The 5,168-nt window shown below is 46.4% G+C and overlaps 1 non-coding gene across 1 annotated transcript; it reads right to left on the reverse strand.

The window, feature by feature from the left end:
* Positions 1–1,558: 1,558 nt before the first annotated feature.
* On the reverse strand, positions 1,559–1,630 carry TRNAP-UGG. The gene has a single exon. It is a non-coding gene; the product is annotated as a tRNA-Pro (tRNA).
* Between the last annotated feature and the right edge of the window lie 3,538 nt (positions 1,631–5,168).

A 5,168-nucleotide genomic window follows, 5' to 3' on the forward strand; every position in this document is an offset into this window, starting at 1 on the left:
CATGTTGAGGTGCGTCGGCAGATCATGCAGCTTCCTTGGCCTGGTCCACCTTGGCGACTCCAAGCAGGCTTCCATTCTGTAGAAGAGCCAGATACCGGGGGAAACATCATGTTAACCAAAGGTCTGAAATCTGCCATTTCTGCAAACTGAAGTTTTTGTATATTATCCAGATGTAGCAAGTTCAGTGTTGTCAGTTTAGAAATGCACGTGCAACAAAATTCAGAACTATGTGTGAAGCAAAGGTCTGAAATCTATCATTCTGCAAACTGAACTTTACCATAAGAAAGAGAAACTCGAGGGAACTCAGATACTCAATGGGAAGGCCTTGCCATCCATCAGAGAGCTGCAGATCATCTCCACATGGAAGAGAGGAAGGAGTTCAGTAATTTTGTTAAGCTAGTCAATGGAAAGAAAGAAGTTCCCGGCCTTAAGAGTGCAGGTCCGCACAGCAACTCCCGCCATTACAAGGTTCGCGTGCCTTAAGAGTGCAGGTCCGTGCATACAGCAACTGCCGCCATTACAAGGGCCACGACGTGACCTGCAGCAACGAAGGGATAATGTATCTGATGTTGTTCGGCCTCGCCGAGGTCGTTCTCTTGCAATTGCCGAGCCTGGAGAAGGTCACCTTATCTCCATCATCGCCGCCGTCATTTCCGTGACCTACTCCTTCGTCGCGCTCTTCCCGAGTGCCGCGACCTGCCCGTAAGGACAGGCCGGCGGGGCGGGGCGGGCGGATCCGTCTCTAGCGGCGACCTGCGGCGGCTACAAAGGCGGGTGGCTCCGGCGGCTTGCTGCGGCGAAGGGCGCGGGGCGGGGCGGGCGGTTCCAGTGCCGAGCAGCTCGAGCGGCGGCTCCGGCTAACGGTTGCAGGAGTTTGCGGGGCGGTGAGGCGAACGACGCGGGGAGAGGAGGAGGAGGCGAGAGATCGGGGCGGCGAGGCGGACGGTGCGGGAGGAGGTTGAGGGAGCGAGAGGTCGGGGTGGCGATTAGATTTTAATGATGGATGGATGTCATTGTTTGGATATTGCCCCTCTCTTACTTTTATAGTAGTAGTAGATTATTATGTAAGACCTTATACTATACTTCGTCCGTCTCAAATTACTTATAGTATAAATGAATAAAATAAATATATCTATAACTAAAATACGTCTAGATACATCCATTTTTCATACAAAAATATTTCCGGGTGGAGGGAGTACACATTATATATTTTTTCTGCGCGATATGTATACATTATAATTGCTTGTTTGTTTGTTTTTTGTAGTGAGATAGGGCCCGTATTTTACGTTTTGCACATGCTCCCCGATTTTGCCCGCCCGGCCTTGTGACGGGACGCGGCCATGGCCCTCGTTTGTATAAAACCTCTACTAATCGTTTTCCTATAAACTAACCTTTCAATTAACGAGGTTCACCCGCAAAACAAAATCAACGAGGTGTCATCAGTCCCACCTTCAGGAGAAAGAGGAGAAGAAAAGATTGCATACAATGTGATTTGTTTCAGTTCTGGAGAAACTGTGATCACAATTCACAAGACTACATACGAAGCACGAAAGAAAATGGGGCGTTGCGAGAATCGAACTCGCGACCTCTCGCACCCAAAGCGAGAATCATACCACTAGACCAAACGCCCTTAGTTGTTGTTTAATTACAACAGCTCTTACTAATTCTTTAATAACAGTTCCTGGTTAAGCTAGCTTGGGGCAAGCTTCACCGAAGGAAAAAGAAATGTCATGTGGGGAGCAGATTGGGTTTTCTCACCCAGTAGAGAGGGTTAAACGAAATTGGAATTAGCGTGTCGGTGCTGAACATAACTCATACATATAAGATAAGTTTTGACGATCTAAATCTGGTATATTTCTTCCCACAAAAGAAAAATCTGGTATGTTTCGTCATGTGAGTATGCAAAAGCTAGAGTCCGACCATCGCTAGCATCGCAGTGAATAGTATAATACTAGTGCTGGCATACCATTTACTTAGGCCAGCTGAATGATAAATGCGGTGTTTTCAGTGTGAACAATCAAGACAGTCGAGTCATTCGTTCATGGCCATGAACGACCGTTAATACTATGAAACTTCCATGCATCTCAATATTTTTAGTTTGATTTTGATTAACAATTAGAACAATAAAATAGTACTATGAATTATGCAATACAACATGGTTTCACTTAATAAAAATTGGAATCCAGTGGTATTAATTTTGTTCTACCGTGTAACCCGCGTCTTATCAATGAGTATTTCTTGGATCAAGCTTAAATATTGAAATATGTAGAGGTCTTACATTTCTACAATGAGAAAAGCACCATTGTACATAGCTTGAGACAGAGATGCATCCAATCTCCCACCTTTATGAGTTAAACTTTTTAAAAATCAACAGAGTTTGTTTGATTTGATATTATTTAGTCCGTAGGAATTTAATTTCGACAATGCAGCCATTTTTTTAAATAAACATCACCATGCCCTGTCTCCATTGATTTTTCTGTGGTGCAATCAATACTTTTTTGTTATAAAATATCAGTGTGTGAACTATGAGAGTATTTAACCAAAAACTATCACTTTACGAATTTGTACAGAAAACTATCACTTTTATGCTAATCCGTGACTAAAAACTACCATGTCGGGAAAGTGCCCGATTCGCCTCTTCTAAACACCTTTCTGACAGGATGGGCCCACAAGTCAGGTTGACCATTAACTTTGACCGTTATTACAAATAGGGCCCACACGTCAACCCTCTTCTTCCTCCTCTCTCCCTCTCTTTGGCATTTATGCAAATACCTCGTGTGCACCTGCAAGCCACCTCCGCCGCCGACCAATGCCGGCGCTCACTCACGCACGACGGCGCACATGCTCGCGGCGGCGGCGGCGGCTACGCGCACGGCTGCACACGCACACAAGCTAGCATGCAAAGCCAGCACAGTACACGCGAAGCTACGGCTGCATGCAGTGGGCAGCGATGTGCGGCAGCAGCAGCGGCGGGCGCTGCGAGCGACGGGCGCGGCGCGTGGCGGAACAGGCGAGCAGCAGCGGGCGCGGCGCGCTGCGGACGCGGCGAGCAGTAGTGGGCACGGCGGGCGACGAGGCGAGCTGGTTGCCGGCCGCCTCTAGCCGCCGCCACGGGCAGGAGCGCGTCGAGGCTGCCATGCTGTGCGTGCTTGATTCATGGTGATCGTGATATGCATGCTTGATGTATGTGTGTGGTCTGTGCGTGCTCAACAACAAGCAGCGGCGGGAAGCAGCAGAAGTTGCGGCGGCGGCGGACAGTAGCAAGGGTCCGTGGCAAAGCAGGACGTCACGGAATTCCTCCGACGCGAGTTGCCCCTGCTCAACGCGTCCCCGCCTCCCCGGCTGTCGCTTTGCTCCTCGCCGGAGCTGATGGCCACGGACGAGCAGCAAAGGCCGAGCGCCGAGGTCGGGCTGCACGCCGCGCACCGAGCCTTGAGCGGTTGTGCATCAGGGCCAGCCTCGGCCTCGAGCATGCGTCTGGCGCGGGCCAGCGCACAGCTGAGTTGCGCGGAGGCGGCGGTGCTTGGGCACATCCCGGCGGCATATATCTCCGGGATCTCAGGCGAACTGCAGATGCACACGAGGTGTTTGTAGAAATGCCAAAGAGAAAAAAAAGGAGGAAGAAGAGGGTTGACGTGTGTGCCCCATTTGTAATAACGGTCAAAGTTAACGGTCAACTTGACTTGTGGGTCCATCGTGTCAGAAAGGCATTTAGAAGAGACGAATCGGGCACTTTTCTGATATGATAGTTTTTAGTCACATATTAATAAAAAATGGTAGTTTTTGGCACAAATTCGTAAAGTAGTAGTTTCTAGACATGTTTTCATGAAATGTGATAGTTTTCGGTTAAATACTCGAACCATGAAAACGAGCCACGCACTCAATCATGACCAGTCCAGCAAGCATACGTGTTCCACCAGACTGAGGTTGGAATGCATGCATGCGCGCACCTCTACGTGAGTGTACTATACATAGACATGAGTGCAGTATGTACGTTGTTAATTGTGTGAATGATCGAGACGGGGCATGCATTCGTGACAGTGAACAGAACAACCATCAAGATGACGACCTAGAGGGATGGAGTCGTGGAGGAGACACCGATCTGCACGTCCATTCACGCGCACTTCCCAGTACCACATCATCGTAAGTTCGTAACCTATAGCTAGAACTTCGAGTGAAACGTTGTGGGCACGGTGGCCTCTAGTCTCTACTATCACGCCATTAGTTTTTCCAGAAGGATCTGTGCCATTTAATTCAGTAGATGTTGATTTCACACACTGTACTAGTGAATTTTGCCACACTGGTAGAAAAAGGGTCTGTTGTCTCGGTTCATAAGGGCCTTTAGTCCCGGTTCTGGAACCGGGACTAAAGAGTCGGTACTAATGCCTATCCCTTTAGTCCCGGTTCAATCCAGAACCGGGACTAAAGGGCGCGGCCACGTGGAGCTCCATCTTTAGTCACCCATCCTCCCACTCCCCCAGCCTGAGCACGCTTAACTTCCGGGTTCTATTCTTCCTCGCTCTAAGTCTGCACTTGTTGTTTTCCTGACAATACTAAGATGTCGATCCTATTAACCTTCAGGAATTTTGCTTGAGCATGAAGTGACACATTTCATAGTTTTATTTTGAAACTATTGTTTTAAAAAACAATAATTATTTAGTAACACTAATATTTCTTGAATAATTAGTTTGACCATTGTTTGACCACAGTTTGACCACAGTTTGATCAGATTTGACCAAAATTGAAATAACAGAAATAATTATTTAGTAACACTAATATTCTAGAATAATTAGTTTGACCATTGTTTGACCACAGTTTGCCCACTGTTTGAATTTTTTTCGATTTTTTCACTCTAGTCTTAAAAGCCCCGTAACTTTTTCTATTAGGTTTTTGAGGATTTTGAAAATGTTTAACGGGGTTCCCTCAGTTAAATTCGGATGTAACTTTTTGAGTAGATGATTTTTCATATATAAAACTTTTTCATCCAGTTAGTATGCAAAAGTTATGCCCATTTTTACAAATTTCAGAGAGATTTTGCAAATAAAGTCAAAATTCACATTTGCAAATTTTCCCAACAACTAGACCACATATCACATGGGAAACTTATTTTCTTTTATTTTATTTTTGACATTTCCATCATTTTCTTTTATTTTTTTAAACTGAAAAGG

This window comes from Triticum dicoccoides, chromosome 7A (genome assembly GCF_002162155.2).
Source record: "Triticum dicoccoides isolate Atlit2015 ecotype Zavitan chromosome 7A, WEW_v2.0, whole genome shotgun sequence".
Taxonomy (NCBI): Eukaryota; Viridiplantae; Streptophyta; class Magnoliopsida; order Poales; family Poaceae; genus Triticum; species Triticum dicoccoides.